The sequence below is a fragment of the Myotis yumanensis genome, unplaced genomic scaffold (genome assembly GCF_028538775.1).
Source record: "Myotis yumanensis isolate MYYU_CA2020_CCGP unplaced genomic scaffold, mMyoYum1.0.hap1 SCAF_2, whole genome shotgun sequence".
Classification (NCBI taxonomy): Eukaryota; Metazoa; Chordata; class Mammalia; order Chiroptera; family Vespertilionidae; genus Myotis; species Myotis yumanensis.
In genome coordinates, this window is record NW_027223753.1 from 68,892,479 (window position 1) to 68,912,913 (window position 20,435).

The 20,435-nt window shown below is 41.6% G+C and overlaps 1 pseudogene; it reads right to left on the reverse strand.

Moving 5' to 3' along the window:
* Nucleotides 1–1,129: 1,129 nt before the first annotated feature.
* On the reverse strand, nt 1,130–1,724 carry LOC139001892 (large ribosomal subunit protein eL29 pseudogene; annotated as a pseudogene).
* Between the last annotated feature and the right edge of the window lie 18,711 nt (nt 1,725–20,435).

Consider the following 20,435-nt stretch of genomic DNA (forward strand, 5'->3'; position numbering starts at 1 on the left):
TCCTTCCTTCCTTCCTTCCTTCCTTCCTTCCTTCCTTCCTTTCTCTCTCTCTCTCTCTCTCTCTCTCTCTTTCTTTCTTTCTCTCTTTCTCTCTCTCTTTTTTTTCTGTGTGTGTGTGTTGTTGTTGTTTGTTTGTTTTTTATCAATCAGAGAGAAAAATGTTGACCAGCAATGCTCCCCTTAAGTCACAGGTTTATGCCAAACTGCCCATTGGTGAGAGAAACAAGACCGCAATGTTAGAAATGTGTGGAGATGTCTTTTTTATTGCTGTGATAATGATTGGAAAGGGTACTGGTCTTTACTGGGTGAGGTGCAGAGAGGCTAAACCAGTGTAAATATATGGAGTAGTCCCACACAACAAAGACTGTTCCCACCCAGATTTGGAATGTCTTAGACAAGTCATGATTCATCTTCTGGGGATAGGCATGGAGTAGGAACCTAATTCTCCTGAAGCATGTGGCCTTCTAGAGGAGGGTGACCTCCTTTACAAACTGGGGTATCTATTGTAAAGAAGGAGGGGAAATTAACCCTTCCTCTGAGACCCCAGCTGTACTCAGTGGGTACCTGCAGCCCTAGCAAGAAGTTAGAGCAGGGGTCCTCAAACTTTTTAAACAGGGAGCCAGTTCACTGTCCCTCAGACCGTTGGAGGGCCAGACTATAGTTTAAAAAAAAAACTATGAACAAATTCCTACGCACACTGCACATATCTTATTTTGAAGTAAAAAAACAAAACAGGAACAAATACAATATTTGTATTTGCATGTGGCCCGCGGGCCGTAGTTTGAGGACCCCTGAGTTAGAGGCTTGTAGAGAGAGTCACTAAGAGAGTGTGCACCTGGCTCCCCTATGTCCTATTCCTTAGACCGGAAAGAAGTGGACACCACCCAAACTCAGTCACATCCCCTTAACCTGAACTCAGGCAACCACAGTTGATATTTTGATATAATAAGAAATATATATTTTGGTCCTTGTCCTCAGTTCCTGGCCAGAACTACTAAAATCTTCATAATTTCCTAAGTGATAAAGGTGCTAAAAGCATTTTTTTTTTGTCCTAATATTTAGTGTTTGATCTTTTTTTTTTTGATCCTGCCGCAGGTTTATTTGTACAAACAGCACAGGAGGACACCAGCGCCACACAGACCGCAGCCCAGGGGGCCCACCAGTCCTTCTGTCCTCACGTCGGCAGACGGAGGCCTTTACTGTGGAGCCGTCGTGGGGGGCTGGGCACCTTTGGGAGCGGGAGCCTGAGCCCCTTTGGGGGCCTGAGCCGCAGCCGCACCCGCAGCCTGGGGCTTGGTTTCCACCTTGGCCTTGGCCTTTGGCCGGCAGAGCCTGAGCCCCTTGGCAATGCGGGCACGAGCACGTTTCCCAAGCTTGGGGTGAGCGATGTAGGCAAGTCGACTGGGTTTGCGGCTGCAGCCCTTTGGGATATTGGGCCTGGGCTCCTTGGGCTTGACCAGGGCCTTGATGGCCTCAGCACGTGCGCTTATGGCCTTGGCGTTGTTGGCCTGCATCTTCTTCAGGCCCTTCTTGTTGTGCTTCTTGGCAAAGCGCATGTTCCTTAGGAACTTGGGGTCTACCCCCTTAAGAGATTCGTATCTTTGTGACCGGGGTTTCTTGATGCCGTTTCTGTGCCATTTTCGCGACTGGTTGTGCGTGGTGTGGTTCTTGGACTTGGCCATCTCTGCACAGAAGCCCGCGGCTCCAGAAGCGCCAGGGACCGGAAGAGAGCTAGTGTTTGATCTTGGTTCCTGACACAGAGCCCCTAAATTTCTTGGAATTCCCTGGGTGACAGGAGTATCCTCTGTTCTAATGAGATGACTCTCAGTGTGATTTCTGATAGTTTCAGGATGGGTCCTGGTCACCAGAAAGACCAAACCTGATTAGAAGCTTGGAATTCAGTCTACTATCCCCAAACTGTGGGAGGGGGAGAGGGGCTGGAGATGGAGTTGATCAATTGATCATGACTGTGTGATGAAGCCTTCATAAAAATCTCTGAGCTATGGGGTTCATAAAGTTTCCAGATTGGTGACTGTTTCTTGGATACAATGTCTAGAAGGCTAAGCTAGACAAAGCGTTGTCCAAATGAAGCTTACATAAGGCCACACTGCAAGTTATTTTCATGGAGTTGGTGATTCTAAGAAAAGAAGCAAGACAGCTTTCCTAAAAGCTTTGAAACATCAAGAACTTCTTAGGATTCCTACTGCCATGTTAATGCTATTACTGAAGTTCTTTTTCCCCAAACATAGCTGAGTTTCTAAGCCATTTTTGAAAGTGACTGTAACTACATAAAACCATAGTTATAGAGAACTGCAATCTGTTGATCTCTTCATGGTGGAGTCTACATATCATTTACACTTCACTTCTCTGTGGGTGGAAAAGCTTTTTTCATGGTTTATTTAGCAGGAAGTCATTTTGATCAGCAAGATGAGTAGTATTTTACAGCTGTTTGCAATTACTACCCCTGCTCTGCCAGGAGTTTTAACTATTACACAAACTGAAATACCAAATGAGTCGAAGCAAGATGGGGAAAGGAGAAATGCATATTTCATAGGTTCATTTATGCCACAAGAAATTATCCATCACTTTTTAAAAAGTTCTATGTTCCTAAATTCAAAGTCACATCTCAGGGTAATTTCTAATTATCTTTGTAATATAAAGCTTTTTGTTTTTTATCAATTAAGGAAAGTACAACCTATAATATTAGGCTTCCTGTGACTATTGAGAGGTCACCATAGCTTAAATTCCATATGTACAAACCATTTAGGTTAGGAAAAGGAATACAGGCTTTAATCTGCATATCTGTCTCTTCAAAATGTCCATTGTGAAAGTACAATGATCAAACTATTTCAATTATGGAGAATAAAATGACAAATATTTCCTCCTTATCAACATAAACTTGATGTAAGAAATCCACATCGTGGGGAATTTAAGAGCCCTTTGTGAACTGTCAATTAGATTGATGCAACCCATTTCTGGAGAGTAAGGGTTAGGAGCTAGAGAAGGACAGACCTAGGTTCAAATCCTGTCTCTAGCAATTCCTATCTTGGTGACTTTAGATGGGTTGCCTAATGTGCAAAATGTGAGTAATAATAACACACTCTACCTCATGGAGTAATTATGAGAATTAAATGACATCATTCATATAAAGTGCTTAGCACAGTGCCTAGCACAAAGTGAAGTCCTCCATAAAAGAACAAAGATCTTTCTGGAACTAATTCTTCATGGCTTTAATGTCCAGGAATCATGCACTTAATGGAAAATATGCCTCCTTCTCAAATCTGTTAACCTGGACCCACATAAACTGTGTCCCACCTACTTCCCCTCTCTCTCTCCCCGCAAACACACATGCATTTTTACATGATAAAACAAGCCCAGAGGAAAAAGTCTTGGGATTCGTTCTAATTGATTCTGATTGGGTCACATGCCATCCCTGAACCAGAGGGTGCTGCTCTCTGATTGGCTAGGCCTGGGTCATATATCCTGGGGGTAGAGGAGGAATCAACTTACTTCATTCACATCAGTTGAGCTCAGGTAGATCTCCCAGCAAAATATGGTTGCTGTTTCCAGGAAAAAAAGAATGAACAAAAATATCAAATCGTCGCTACAGGCTTTTCTCTTCCCTGGAAATTGGCCAGAGGGTCCATGGGATAAACTGATCCAGATTACAATTATTTGTAGAAAAGTGCCATGCATATTCAAATCACCCTATTCAAACTGACTGCAATTTTTAAAACTTGACTATGGTTTTTGGATATAGCACTCCAGTGAAAAAGTAATGCAATATATTAGTAATACATGTTAATAATTAATAACTACTCTTAGGGACACCCTTCTCTTCGCTTAGCAGAAGATGTTAGATAATAGACAAGCAATTGATCAAAAGGTCAGAGGGTTGCATGCATTGTTGTGATGTAGCAAGCAGAGAACCGCTGTGAATATCCCAGAAATTTTCTGTAGGTATTGATAAAGCAAGATTTTGGTTCCCAAACATTGACCTGAGTTTTAGTTTGGTGAACTTTGTGTTTTCCATTCACATTTAGCTTCCAGTTTTTTCAAATGGAGGTTAATGGAAGGAGATGACCCAAAGGACTAGGATGGGAAAGATAATTCTTTTTTACCGCACACCTTGTGATATACATGTAATATAAACACAGGGATAAAAAGAATGCTGATAAATGTATTAACTTATGACACTAAAGGAAAAGCATGTAAAGAGATTGGGATATGATTTAAGATTTAACTTGCTCTTCATGGATATCCCAGGGAATTAAAAAAAATTCAGATTCAGACCTCAACAATATGAGTATCTGCTATATGCCAATGCTTTCCCATGCGTGGTCTCATTTCATCCTCACGGATTTCCTGGGATATGTGTAACATACCCTTCTTCTAAAGATGAGTAAATTGAGGTCAGAAAGGTCAAGATCACAGAACTTCTTAGTGGCAGAGTTGAGAAATGGATCCAGGTCTTCTAACTCCAACTCTCTCCGCTATATCCCTCTCTTTCCGAGACAAAATATACCTTTGATTCAGCTGGAATCTTTCTCAATTATTATAGATAAGAGTACCTTTTTAAATTCTTGAATAACACAAGGATGGCTTTACTTAACAGGAATAAAAATTCTGAGCACTGACCTTTCCCCTTCCCAAGAAGGTAGGCCACAAAGGCACAAAGATTTGAGAATCTGGAAAATGGAAACATCTCTAAAATTGAGGTAAATGCTTGCTGCTCATAACTCAAGTGTTTTAACCATTGTTCAGTTCTCTAGGAGAGTAAATTTAGGGGTCAAGCTAGAAGGAACTGGTAAATAACATGGATTTTGAGTCATAAGGACCTAGAGTTGAAGACAGGCATAAATAATTATAACTGATGTAAATTTGGATGTTACCCAAACTTATTGGGATTGGGCCTCATTTTCAGAATGAAAATAATAAAAATCATTCATACCACATAGGATTATTGTGAGAAGTAATTAAGATAATACACATAAAGCACTTAGCACAAGGCTTAGCCCATGATAAGAACATTATAAATAATAATAATTTTATTAGCAATACTAATGGTATTAAGACTATTGCTGTTCCTTCAGATTGATCAATGAGTGGTAAATCCCTGTTGTTGATGGGGAAAATGTATTAATTTAATTCCTGTAAATATGAAGTGCTAAGTGAATTAATGGGGAGCAGTGGGTACAAAAAGACAAGGAATGAGGAGTAGGCAGCAGGGTGTAGATCACTGGGACCACAAGAGTGAGGAAGGCAAAGAGCAGAACTGGTATCCAAAAAAGGAGCAGCCCCAGATACATGGAGTGATGGGAGTAATGATTCTCGTACATCTGTAAAGTCTTAATGAGAAAAGCCTTTCATAAAAACACTAAACAGAAATTAAGGATGCAGGGTTAAGTCCAATTTAGAGGAGAGACTGGAGAAGAATCTGGTTTGTGCAGTGAATAAAGAATAAAATGACAAGGAGGACAGTCTTGAATTATTATTTTTTTAAATATATTGTATTGATTTTTTACAGAGAGGAATGGAGAGAGATAGAGAGTTAGAAACATCGATGAGAGAGAAACATCGACCAGCTGCCTCCTGCACATCTCCTACTGGGGATGTGCCCGCAACCCAGGTACATGCCCTTGACCGGAATCAAACCCGGGACCTTTCAGTCCACAGGCCGATGCTCTATCCATTGAGCCAAACCGGTTTCAGCTTGAATTATTTTTAAAATTGGTATTTGCTCAGGCCGCCTCTGTATGGAGGAGCCTTGACTTGAGGTGGCTTTTGTTTATCAGTGGCCACTACTTCCCTCCTGCTCCTTGTGGTCACCAAGGAGGGCGAACCTCACCTAGAGGTTAGCGTAGGCAGAAGACCCACTATTTGCATGAGTGCCTGGGCACCCAGCGTGGGTTCATTGAGTAATGTTCAGGGAAGGAACACACTACCCTGCTGACCGGGGAAGAAGGTCCTACAAGATTAGGGAGAGGTTTCAAGGTCTTTTCAGAAAACACTCATGTGCCTTTGGAGGGTGCTGACCCAGGGAGACAGGGAATTCCATATCCTTAGAATGAGGGATGGTTCCTGGCATATCGCAGTACACGTTACAGGGTCAGGAGAAAGTAAAGAAGGAAGGGAGGGAGGGAGGGAAAGACAGAGAAGCAAAGTTAAATCTTTGGCTTTAAGCTTGATTATTTTTGCTGTGAAAAGAGCTGGTGTCACTGATCAAATTGGGGTGGGGTGGGGTGCATGTAGTTACCTGCTAAAGTTGAAGTGCCCTGGGTGTTTAGTAGGACACTGACCTAGGAGAAACAGACAGAGGGCAGCCTTCCAGGACAGTCTTTGCTCAGTGCAGGCAGGGACTGGGGCAACTTCATCACTGACCTTCAACAGTGCTCCCTGTGGAAGCTGAGGGACTGAGCGTGGTACCTGGGCTCCTTCACCTGCTGCAGCTCATCCCTTCACAATTCCTTCCCGTGATTCCTTTGTAATAACCTGGATTTGGAAGTCAGAAGACCTGGGTTTAGATGTGACATTATTACCGAGCCATGGCTTGCTGCCCGACACAACTAGAAGCCAATACCATACCAGCTTTTGAGAAAAGAAAGGACTTTTATTTGTGAGTTTGGCTGGCAAGGAGACAGGAAGCCGAGCTCAGTTCTATCTCCCAATCCAGGGTGGTGGGGTTTTAAGGAGTTTCAGCACTGGATCTTCCCAGAACATGGACCCTTCACTTCAGAAAGGGTTCTAGTTCTCAGGTTGCATCATGTCCTGCTCCTTTGGTTCCATTGTGGGGAGCAGGTAAGTGTTCACAGTGTTACTCCTGAGTGATGTATCCAAGGTTTAAACTTTGGTTCTGGGTCTTATTTAGAAACAGAGGAGGACCAGTTTGAGCTGGTTTGTGCTTACAACACTGCTCTGTACTTTAGGGGCTTTACTTAACCCTCTGAGCTTCTGTTTCCTCACCTATGAAAGGAAGATAAGGCAGTTTTTATAAGGCAGTTGTTACGATTTAATGAAAATTCACATATGACACAGCCGTTTGAAAAATCTTAGTTATTAGGAGGCAGGGCATTGAGCGACACAAGGAGCTGAGGTTTTGGAGTCCGAGGCACTGGTTTTGAATTTAGGTTATTCTAATTCTGGCTTGTTATTTTCAGCAAGTTATCTAAAATCCCTGACCCTATATCCCATCATTAAAATCATTTACTTTAAAATCAAAGTAATAATATGTTCCACTGTTGTAGTGTAAATTATTGAGATACTATAAGTAGTAGTGATTGTTATCATTGGTTCGGCAGACATTCATCAGGCTTCTAACATATGCCAAAGCACTTGAAATTCAAAAAGTAAAATATAGTTTCTGGCCTCAAGAAACTCACCATTTAATGGAAAAGACCAAGTTATATACAAAGAAATAGAACAAGGCTTGGAAGTGCTGGTAAAGGTAGGTACCAAGTGCCAGGAAGCATGGAAGATGCTACATTTGAGCATTGTTATGGGGACAAGTGGATGTCCCCCAGGCAGACAGATGGGGAGATCATTCTAAGCAGTGGAGGACCTGGTGTGGTGCAGCAGCATGTCTCACTGGGTGGCGGGAGTGGGGGTGGGGGCCGGGGGAGGGCCAGCTGAGACTCAGCGTGAGAAGGGAGGTGACGACGATCATGCCCCAGGGTCAGAGCACAGTCACCTGTTAGCTGGAAAGTAAAATTCAACTGAGTACATTTTAAAGATATTATTGGCTTCATGAGTCACACAGCATCCAATCCAACAGATAGAAAGGTGTTCTGAGGAGCTGTACAAAATGAAAGACATTTACAGGAGAAGGGAGCAGGAACAAGGAAGTTTACCAGACATTCCCCCGCCCCCCTCAGTGTGGATTGGTTTCTGCAGGAGATGGCAGGGCGTCAATCAGGCGGATTACCTCACTAACTGATGGAACTAGTGTAAGATTCCATTTCTGTAATTCAGTCTCAAATTGATGATGTGGAACTTAGCATAAGCAACTGTGGTTTTGTTTTTAACACCTGCTAAGAAGTTCACATTTTTATTTTTTTTTGCAATTTTCCTCTCAGTTTGATCTCTCCCTGATACACCAAGATCAATTGGTTTGCAACATGAGAACTTTGTGCTCCCCAACTGAATTTTCCTGGCAGAAAGACTTTCTAGATTTCTAAAGAATGGGAATTTGCTCATAGAGAAACTGGTCTCCCCTGTATTGTTAGCGTCCCTGACACAGAAACACATGAAGGCTAATGACATCTAGAATTTTCTGTGTAGGCTATTTATAGAACAAAGCCAGAGAGGATATAGGTGCCCTGTTAGTCACCCAGGATGACACCCCTATTCATTCATTCACTCATCCTGCAAAGGCTGCCTGGCCCTGCTTGGGCTGCTGAGGGCTGACATGTCCCCTTCCCCAGATGTCGAGCTGCTTCATAATCACCAAGCAATGGCACCTCACACTGTCCTATTAGAGAGGCGTGTGCAGCCTGCTTGTTGGGCATGTTGATGCAAGCTTGGGAAGGAAAACATAATTCACTTTTGCCAGTGACAGAAATGTTAACACTTACTTGAAATAGCTGATAATCTGACACTGGAGAGTTAAAGGATTACTGTATTTCATTTGGCTAATAAGAAAAGCTGTTTAAAAGCTACATTAAAAAGACTTAATGTATGGTGACTGAGCACTGCTTTAATGTATTCTGTGTCATCAACTATTAGAATGCCTTTCCCCTCTTATTATGCGACCACAGATTTCTGCCTTTTTTCTCCAGGAAGAGATAATAGGAAGCAACATCCATTCACAGAGATTGTCCGAAGAAACATTAGTCTAATAAATATGTTTTGAGCACCTACTGTGTGCTAGGCACCATGGCATGCAGTAAAGAATCAAGAACAAAAGAGACCCTGACTCTGATCAGTGGCATGTTTTTGGAAAGAATTGATTGGAGAAGACAATAGACAAAGGGTTAGGGTTTTTAAAAAATCATGTTGGAAATTTAGTTGATATATGAAATATTCATATTCAACTCTTATTGAACAGATGGGGACACCGAGACCTAGAAAGGTAAGTGACTTGCCGAGGGCACCTAAGCTAATTAGTGGGAAGTCTGGGTCTGGGTCCCTGATCGTTTGATTCTCATTTTGACTCCAGAGCACTGTTTTCTGCAGCCCCTTCCCCTGTCGGGGAGGATAAGTGCTCTGAGCTTATCACCCTCCCTCAGGATAGCATATCGGTCCCTCCCTAAGAACTTCATCTACATTAAGGGGAGAAAGATTGGCAATGATGACTAGGGCTGTGACCAGTGACCAGACATGACTTGTTTAACCATATTAAAAGAGCTACTGTATGCGATTGAACTTGTAACCCTAGAATTGTGGAGTGACTTCTGGCCTTGCTGACCAGGTCACCTGCGCCCTCTCAGCACAGGCCCTGAGCTGCAAAAGAACAGCCAGAACGTGGCCCCGGAGAGCCGCTCCCCACAGTGGTGCGGGACGCCTGAGCTCACCAGGCTTCTCTGCCTTCCTTTCCCCTCCCCACACACCCTCCTGTCTGGGAACCACACTGCACTCACTTTGGAAGTCAACTCTGGGTATTTTTGTGTGACACAACAAATGCTGACATTTAGAAAGTGTATTTGGACTCTCCGCTAAGAAGCTTCTAAAGCTGTGCAGCTCTTTAATGGTTACATCACTCTAAACTCGCTAGAGGTGAGACCATTTTTTAGGCGGGGATGTCAGGACAGGTGCCGATAAGGCACAGATTTAGCCAGAGGTAAGGGTTATGGTGCAATCCAGGCACCTGGACAGCCAGCCTGTACTTTCTCACTAGGTTCTCATCCCAGATCCCAGACTCCCTGTGGTTGCTGATTTACTATGGTGATAAACTTGGGTTTGCAGAAGGGGTTCAGGCACACGAATAAGAAGGCTTTGTGATGGAAAATAACAGGAAGCTAAACTGCACTAATTTAGACCCAATAGGAAAAATGCCTCCTGAGTTAGAGGACATTAAAATACCAAGCATAGACATATTTCAAGTAAGAAAAATAGACTGCAAGGTCCAGTGGGGTAGAGACCATGCCTACTTTGTTCATTACCATATTCCCAGCCCCTAGCACATTCTTCATACATAGCCAATGCCGAATGCTTGTCAAATGAATGGAACAGTAAGTCAGTGAAAAGTAATAAGACAACTATTTCTCCTCTCAGATGAATATAGTCAGGGCTGGCTACATAAACCCTGGGGCTCAGTGCAAAATTAAAATGTGGAGACCCTGTTCAGGAGGAAAAATGTTGTTAAAGATACTAAAATATAAAGCTCTTTTTTTCTTTCTTGTGCAGTCTTTCTTAGTTTGTTTTGGTGCTTCTTTATTTGCTTTTTAATGTCATTCTAAGTAAAAGCAAAATTAAAATTGTGAGCATGAATTTTTCCACTCATCATTATATTGCACAACATGTTTTTAAAATGCAAATATATGAACATTTAACATGTTTGCAGAATCACTGGAACTACTCAATTTATATTTCATAGCTCATGCATACATATGTATTTTGTTCTTATAGGAACAGTGGAAACAGTGCACAAAATTAACTTCTTTTTTTTTTCACTTTTTGGGGAAAAAATCAAAATTTTTATATGTGCACATTCTACCTTGGCTTACTGATGAGTAAGAAAGAATTGAAAGGAAAAGGAATTATGGGTTGCCATCTTTTCCTTTCCTTCTGCCATCATTTTCAGCATAAGTAGTTGGCTAATACAGGGAAGTAAGAAAGGATAGGATAAGATTTCTGGTCGTTTATATTTCTTAGAATGCTAGTACTTTCTTTATGTATTTGAAATAAGTTCTGTCAACTCAGTCATGGAGAGAACACATTTGCCTTGTACTCACTTTGAGTCTCCGTGAACTCCCATACATCATGTGTCCACTGGAATTCTGTGTGTATGGGGCTCATACACGCTAACTGCAAATGGGTGATGTGGGAAGGAAGACGTGCATATTGTACATGGCTCCTCTACTCCTGCTCATGCTCCATTGTTCCATTGTTCCATTGAACTGCTAAAACACAGAATCAAAGATAAAATTATTAAGAATTTTAATACAGGGGTAATAGGCACTGAAATATGCACAGTGCAACTGCATAGCACACACTCCTAGAAAGCCAACTCTTCAAGCTAATGGCCAGGGTCACCAGGGAGAGTTCTGATCCAGCTCATTCTAATATACCAGAGGCCCAGTGCACGAAATTCGTGCACAGGTAGGGTCCCTAGGCCTGGCCGGCAATCAGGTTCGATCAGGGCCTTCCTTCCCCTGGCTGCTGGCTGTCGGCTGCTGGCCAGGGCCTTCCTTCCTTCATTCTGCACCGCCCCCTGGTGGTCACTGCATATCATAGTGAGCGGTCATACTCCTGGTCAGTTGAACTCTCAAAGGGGACAATTTGCATATTAGCCTTTTATTATATAGGGTGGCAGAAGCCCATATGAAATTAGCAGTAGCCATTACCAAGTATCTAACAATAAAACAGGTGAAGCAACAATATTCATTTGATAAATATCTATTTATTGCCTCTGAAGGAACAGAATTGTGTCTTCTCCAGGCTTCTTTGTCATCCAAATTTATTTCCATTTTCTTAACTGCTTGGTTAGTATAAAAGTACATTTCGAAAAACCCATGTAATTATTATAAACTAGAGGCCCAGTGCAAGGATTCATGCACTGGTGGGGTCCTTGGGCCTGGCCTGAACCCTCTTGTAATCCAGGACCCCTTTGGGGATGTTGGAGAGCCAGTTTCTTCCCAATCCCCACAGGCCAGGCTGAGGGACCCCACCGGTGCACAAATCCATGCATCAGGCCTCTAGTATGCATATAAGATCTTTGGTTAATCTCTTCCCACCCTTCCCACTCCCCACTGCCTTCTGAGATTCATCAGTCTGTTCCATGCCTGTGCATTGAGCGTCTGCCCCTTGGTGGTCACTGAGCATCATAGTTACCGGTCTAATGGTCAAATGATCGAACGGTTGGCCAGTCACTTAGGCTTATATATATATATAGATTCCAAATGAGTAAAATCTGGATAAATGATATTTTCCCACTTATTAGAACTCCTTCAACTGTGGATCTTCAGATTTGGGAAACCCTGCTGGTGAGGGAATTCACTTTTGAGGAAATGAAGACCTTAAAGGAGAGTATAGAATAATGAACACAAAGGTCAGAAATATTCCTATGAAAGCTCTTATAAATGCCTGTGTATTAACAATAATTAAACCATTAAAAAACTGTAACTATGGTTAATCAATGACCCTTTCCACAAATTAGCAATAATGCATGGTATATTTATCTGCCTTTGTCATATTTTGCTTAACTAAAACTTTTCAGGAACTCTCTTCCCAACTATTTCAATAATTTGGCTGTAATTGGTTTTGCTTCATTAAAGGTGATATGCATGCTAACAAGCCTTTTTATGTGCTCCACATCCTCCAGCCAAATGTCTCAGGCCTTTCTCAACTTGTAGCTGGGAGTTCTCTTTTCTGACGTCCCCTCCAGTCCCTACAATGCAGTCGAAGTAACCCGGCCGCAGTAGGCAGAAAAGGCATTGAAGACCCTGATTGTGCTCTGCCGAAGAGATAGCCAGCACTCTTCCTCCTCTGAAAGGCCTTGGGATTCTATTGCTTAGGTCTGCGCATGTTAACATCTCTCCTAGGCTCAGCGCTGCTGGTCTCCCCTCCTCCTTCCTGAGAGAGAGGTATGATTTCCCTTCATCTTCCCTTATCTTTCCCAAGGCTGCAGTGCAAAATCTCCCCCTTTTTCTTTGCCATCTGTTTTACCTCTCTTTTCTATTCCCAAACCCCACTTCTCTCCTTTTAAAATTACTCCCAAAAGGACTGCCTTCTGATTCATGTGTACTGGAACTGAGTGGCTAAAAGGGTTTATAGAAGTAAATTTGTGTACAATTGAATTTTTGTTAAGGGGGATTTGCAATTACTAGGGATAATTCTCTGTTTCTTATTTGTGTGGAAAGTGTGTGTGCTCGGATTAGATAGATTAAGTTGAAAATGTTAGCTCTGCTCTCTTAGTAGCAAAATGACTGACCTTGGGAAAATGCACACAACCTCTCTGAGCCTTGGGTTTCTCAACTTCCCCAAAATGGAAATAATATTTGCCTTGCAGGCACCAGGATGTGTTGTTGAATTCAAGAGGCAGATTGCAAAATGCATAAGCAGTATGATGCCAGTAATGTAAATGTGTGTGTTTATAGAGAGGAGGGCAAGGAAGAATTTTCAACAAAATGTTGATGGTAGCTGGATTTGGGAGACATTTGATTATACCCCCTTTTCTTCCTGTAACACTTGAATTTTTTACTTATTGCTCTTTTGGCCAAGGAAATGGGAAAATGTTTCAACCTTTAATAGCAAGATGGTTGTTGCCTTAATATGTACATATATTATATATACACACATATATATGTATATATGCTTATATGCATATAATTGTGTGTATGTTTATATACACACATATAGATCACTCCTATAAATAGGTACAATTTATTAAATTTCTACTAAATGGCAGGCATTGTGCTTTCATGTTTGTGCCCATTGTTTAATTTGATCCTTACAACATCTTATAAGGTGATGTTACCCTTACTCTAGCATGATGCCTCATTCATAGCAGGTACCTGGGAAATGCTGGTTTTCCTTCTTTCTTCTATGCTATGTGATAGCTTGGATTTTTTGTTATTATATTCATATCATCAGAAACAGCAGCAATAGCTGATATGTTTTCAGGGCTTTGGGGCACTGAATACACATTAAACATTTGGGAGGATGATAAAGCATTCTAGGTAAATATTTCACATATAATTTTTTGTGGAAAAAGGCTTTTCCACTTTAACACACACTTTAATTCGATATCTCCCTATAATTATTTAGTTAGCTTTCTATTTTTTTTTAATGACTGCTCTAAGTAGATTTGTAAAGGACAAAAGAAGAGATTTGCTCAAAACTGACACACATTACTCTTTATCTTTTGATACATAAATATTAACTAGGGTGTTTTCTATTTAGAAGGAACACAGTGGCAAGTATTTATAATGTGACAGAATGGGTTGGAAACAAATAATTTACGTTCTTTATTTTATTTTTTTAAATTAAATCTTTATTGTTCAGATTAATACAGTTGTTCCTCTTTTTTCCCCCCATAGCTCCCTTCCATCCAGTTCCCACCCCACCCTCTGCCCTTATCCCCCCACCCACTGTCCTCATCCATAGGTGTATGATTTTTGTCCAGTCTCTTCCCTCACCCCCACACCCCTTTCCCCGCCGAGAATAGTCAGTCCACTCCCTTTCTATGCCCATGATTCTATTATATTCACCAGTTTATTCTGTTCATCAGATTATTTATTCACTTGAATTTTAGATTCACTTGTTGATAGATGTATTTTTGTTGTTCATAATTTGTATCTTTACCTTTTTCTTCTTCTTCCTCTTCTTAAAGGATACCTTTCAGCATTTCATATAATACTGGTTTGGTGGTGATGAACTCCTTTAGCTTTTTCTTATCTGTGAAGCTCTTTATTTGACCTTCAATTCTGAATGATAGCTTTGCTGGGTAAAGTAATCTTGGTTGCAGTTTCTTGCTATTCATCACTTTGAATATTTCTTGCCACTCCCTTGGCCTGCATGGTTTCTGTTGAGAAATCAGCTGACAGTCGTATGGGTACTCCCTTGTAGGTAACTAACTGTTTTTCTCTTGCTGCTTTTAAGATTCTCTCTTTGTCTTTTGCCCTGGGCATTTTAATTATGATGTGTCTTGGTGTGGTCCTCTTTGGATTCTTTTTGTTTGGAGTGCTCTGCACTTCCTGGACTTGTAAGTCTATTTGTTTCACCAGGTAGGGGAAGTTTTCTGTCATTATTTCTTCAAATAGGTTTTCAATATCTTGCTCTCTCTCTTCTGGCACCCCCATAATTTGGATGTTGGTACACTTGAAGTTGTCCCAGAGGCTCCTTACACTATCTTCATATTTTTGGATTCTTTTTGCTTTTCTGATTGGGTGTTTTTTTGCTTCTTTGTATTTCAAATCTTTGACTTGATTCTTGTGATCCTCTAGTCTGCTGTTGGATCTCTGTATATTATTTTTTATTTCAGTCAGTGTATGCTTAATTTCTAGTTGGTCCTTTTTCATATCCTCGAGAGTGTCACTAGATTTATCAAGGGTCTCACTAAATTTATCAGCGGTTTCTAGAAAATTCTTGAAAAACCTTATAACCATGGTTTTGAACTCTATATCCAGTAGTTTGTTTTCCTCCATTTCTGTCATTTGTGACCTGTTTCTTTGTCTCCACATTTTGGCTGCTTCCCTGTGTTGATAGAGTGGCTTTCTGTGCTAGGTGTCCTATAGGGCCCAGTGGCTCAGCCTCCCCAATTACCTGAGGTAGATACTCTTGGTGCACCCCTTTGTGGGCTTTGTGCACAGTCTTGTTGTAGTTAAGCCTTGATTGTTGTTAGTATCACTGGGAGGAATTTACCTCCAGGCAATTGGCTGTGAGAATCAGCTGTGTCTACAGTGGGAGAACTTCTGTGCTGGAGACACCCTTAGGGGCAAGACTTGCTTCAGTGGGGCTTTGGTGCTCACTGAGTCTGCCCCCTGAGTGTGTCCCTTATGGATCTGAGGAGTAGTAATCTGGATGGTCCCACTCTGACCACTGGGTACACTGGCACTTGGATCTCTAAGGAGGTGCTAATTTAGCCTCTACCTGAGGCTACCCAGCAGGAGCTATGGAGAGATCTGCAGATTCCTCTTCTTTGTTTGAGGTTTGGAGGTGCCTAGATGAGGCCCAGCTGTGAAGCAATGCAAGCTGCTGTGGGGCCTTGGGCCTTCTTTTGGAAGTTCTGGGTCTCTCTGACCCAGCTGCAGTTTGTTAGGTAATTTTCAGATTGCAAAGGGCCAGGCCTTTCATATGCAAAAGCCTCTGCGCACAGCTTGGGTGGGACGGGGTCTCAGGGAATCAACAGGGTGGAGCAAACACCTATGGCTGATCCTCAGTCCTGCCCTAAGAGGTCCCGGTTCTTACTGTTCCCCGGTAATCACTGCAAGCACCTCTGAGAGAAACCTGCTCATGAGTTTCAACCAATGCCAGACAGTCTAGTTTCTCTCTGTATGAGTCTGGGTTCCCAGAGACTCACCCGGATCTGGAGTTCAGAGCAGTTGGGAGCTTGAGACTCCCTTCAGATTGAAAAAGACAACCATATCCTCAGTTGCCAGCCTTTTCCATGTGTGCCTCTGTGCCTCTGCACTTTACTTCCGCACCTCCTCTGAGTCTCAGTGTGCTTTTCTCTTTCCTTCTAGTTGTAGAATTTCCACTCAGCCAGCCTTCCTGTGGTTCTGGATGATGTCCGTTTTGTCTTTTAGTTGTATTTTTGAAGTGGTTGTATGAGGCAGTAATTTCCGGTGTTTACCTATGCCGCCATCTTGTTTTCTCCATGTTCTTCTTTAAAATGTGTCTTTTGCACCCTTCCAAACATTAACCACCCAACTTTCAGACCCCACAGGTCAATAATTATTCATGACTTGGGACCCATCCACAGCTAGTACTGGTAAGTGCCTTGTGCAATTTTCAGGTCACTTTTGTAGTTGGAGATTTTCCATTCTGTCACAGAAATCCTTTCTGCAAAGTGCCAGCAAACACTTCGCTGTGCGCTATGGGGGACAGGCAATTCTGAGCAGGACAGAGAGAGAGTGAAAGGGGGTGTTTCAACCTTTACAGATGAGAATGTGAATTTATTCTTTCAAAAAAGTAAACCTCTGAAAGAAATATTTACAATGAAAGAAAGTGTGTCCAGTGGCTTCCAACAGCTTAGGGCTGCTGAAGTGTCCTGGGTGACCGGGGCAGATGTAATGGGAGGTAAGATGTCCATTGCCGCTGAAGGGCAGAGTGGACCCGAAAATGCCAATGCAACTTTTGCATTTCTCTGACAAGCCTAATTCCAACAATCCAAGCACTGAATTGCTCTAAACTTAATGGGACTTGCTTTAGAAGACAAGGCAAAGAACCCAAGGGATGATGTAGCAATTCTTATTGCTGTTGAGTTGTTCCGCATTGATTACACATAAAAGCTATTTGGCGGTTTTCTCTCTTCTCGGCCCATTCCCACCCTTTAGCCTCTCATCCTCAGATGACCCAGTGGCCAACCACACAGAAACTCTCCGTGTGTCTTCATTAAACTTTATTGTAATATTATGACCTTCAGTCAGGGGTGCCACTGAAAGGTTTTCTGACAAGGTAGGAAGATGACCTGAATGACCTCTATTGCTGAAGTCCCTTTCAACACTGTGGTCTCTGATTTTTTTTGTTGATTAAGTGTTAAAGATGCAGACTCATCCTTTCATATAGATGGTCTAACACATTATATTATATTATATTAACATTATATTAACACATGCTGACTAAATACACCTTTAGGGCAAGCTTCCTCCATAAAACAAGAGAAGACCAACCTATGCGTCTGCATGCACAGACAGGAACACAGGCACACTGCATCTGAAGATCTGGAAATTGGGGTTCGATAAATAATTTTCGATAAATATGAAGTCTAATCTCCAACAAATGCTGAATGTGAGGCCTGCTACTGTTTTGCAAACCAACAGACTGGGGCAATCTTCTATTGCCAGGCCCACAGTCAATTTTTCATATCAAATTGTGTATTTTCCCTTGGTCTCTGCCACTGGTGTCTGGAAGGAGCCAGCTCCATGTCAGGAGTGCAGTAGGAATGGGGAGCTTGAGAGAAGTCTGCTTAGTGGGATGCAATCCACAAAGTATGAAAAGCTTTTCATTTTTATTGAGGCATGACATAGATACACTGAAGCACCTAATCTTAAGCATCCAACTCAGTAACATTTCACGTGTGTACATTCTAGTGGCCCTCACCCAATTGAAGATATAAAATCTTTCAAACACCCCAAAAGGTTTCCTCTTACCCTTTCTCACTCGATACCACTTTCCCAGAGGGGACCACCATTCTGATGTCTATCTCCATAGATAATTTTGGCCTGCTGTTGAACTTCATATACTAGTAAGTAGAGTCATACAATACAAATTCTTATTTTTCTGACTTCTCTTGCTCATTACATCTGTGATATTTATCTGTTTTATTGCTTATGAGATGCAATTAAAGAAACTCCCAGAAATTACATATTCAAATTTGCATTTGTGTTTGAAATGGTCACATTGGGATGCTTCACCCTTTTGCTGAAGGTAAGTGGAAGTCAGAAGATGTGGCAATGCGTTGACATATCCTGCAAACCCACTCTGGAATCTTCTTCACAGAGGCAGTCAGTACATCTCTAGGAGTGTTTTAGAGCCACACTTGCCACACTTACTTTTGACTGCACCCTAAACTGGGTCATCCTCTTCATCATATTTGTTTCTAAGTACCTTCTACACAGTAAAATATGCTCTCAAACGATAATGATAACTAGTATGTGCCACACCACGCTTTACGTGGATAATCTTATTTAATCCTCACAAACACCTATCATTATCCCTAATATAAAAACATAATCTGAGGCTCAGAAAGAATAAATCACTTGCCCTAGATTATACAATCAGTAAGTCATGCAGCTGGGATTTTAACCCAAATTCATTGAGCTTATAGAGCTGGTGACCTCTGTGGATTCTGAGGAAAAGTCCCCAGGAATGTTCTGAGTAGTGGCAACAATTGGCTAAGATGGAGAGAAGTGAATGGAGTTCATAGGAGCTATTCATTTTACATAATGGTGGCACTCACTATGAGCCAAAACTCCATCATTGCTCTCTGCTCTCTGTGTCTGAGCTGAGCGTTAGCAGCCGGACTCCCCATGGCGGGAAGGGCAGGTTGGATGCTACAGGCTGAATAGGAAGGGGCTTATTGGACAAGGTGAAAGTTCTGGCTCTAACTCTTACTAGCCATTGCAATTTGGGGACAAGTATTTCTATTTTCTAAGGCTTTTGTCTTATCATCTGTAAAGTGGGAAATAAAAATAATTTGCAGCTCATAGGGTTTTGTCAATATTAAATAATTTGTGTAAAGCACAAGCACAATATCTTAGTTATTAGTGATTATTAACTCAGAGAGTCTCTTACATTTACTATAAGCATATGCCCCCTTTTTAGTAGAAAATTTATATCAGAACTTTATCAAACCAAGGGAGAGTGTTAAACTGGGTTGCTGGAAATATTTATGAAAGTGAAAAGAAAATTGCATTGGCAGACTAATATTGGCTACTCATTTAAATCAATTCATTTACTTCTCACAGCCAAAACACAGCCATTAAAAGGGTTTACTTGAATGCTTCTCTCTGTCTATATTGATTTCTTTTCAGTGAAAATATTGATAAGTTTCTATAGATCAGGACCTTAAAGTTACTTAGTTATTGATTAAAAACAGTTGCTCAGGCTGAGCAGGTGGGTTTTCACTTTGTTTAACAACTAGAAGAAACAAGCAGCGTGTCTGCGGGATAAAGCTGGCACCAAAGGCTCTCCTGAGTGGGCCACCCCTTGTCTAAGCCTCAGCCTTGTGAGCTGCAGCATCTGTGTCCCAAGATGACTGTCCACACGCTTGATGTCTATCAGCAACTGGGAGCAAATCAGAGAAAGCAATACTGCCTATTGGACCTGACTCTGGGCTAGGCTGATTATGGATTAGAAGTCATTGTTTGAGTGTGTTCGTTGAGCCATTCCTTACCTCTATCAGTGTAGAAGCAATCCAGCAATGCCTACCAGCACCTGAGGTGCTCTGGAGGACACAAAGATCAATAAAATATGTCCCCTGACCTCAAAAAATTTAAAAAGTAGGAGAATGAGGTGAGCTTTAAAGTCATTATAATAAAGGGTGAGGAGGGATTAAAATACTATTAAAATAGTGTTAGGGATGTTCAAAAGAGGAATATTTTTATTAAGTCATAGGAAAAAAACAGTCTTCCTAGAAAAGTTTCATTCATTCATTGAAAATGTGCAAAACATTAAATAAAATATCATGTGTAGTTTGTTCATCCCTTTTGCCACAAAGCTGTTGCTCCATGATTTTTCCCAGCACAAACCATTACACACGAATACTTCCTGCCTCATTGTTGTAGATTTTTGAGATTGCAAATGCTTGCTGGAATTCACTTCTTCAAAGAGGTATGGCCTAGTGTGTGGAGAAAGGAAGGGTGTGATAGTGAGAGACAGAACTCCCAAATTAATGGCTTAAACAGGAGGGAAGTTATTTTCTCTTAGGTAAAACAGTCAGGAGGTAATCAGTCCAGACCTGGACTTGTCTGGTGATTCTTTCTATCAAGTTACTTCACTCTTTTTAACACATGATTTTCTTGAAAGGATCTAATATGACTGCTTAATCCTCAACCTTCATAACTATATTCCAGAGAGAGGTGAAGGGAAGACAACTAACACAGGGCTTCCATTTG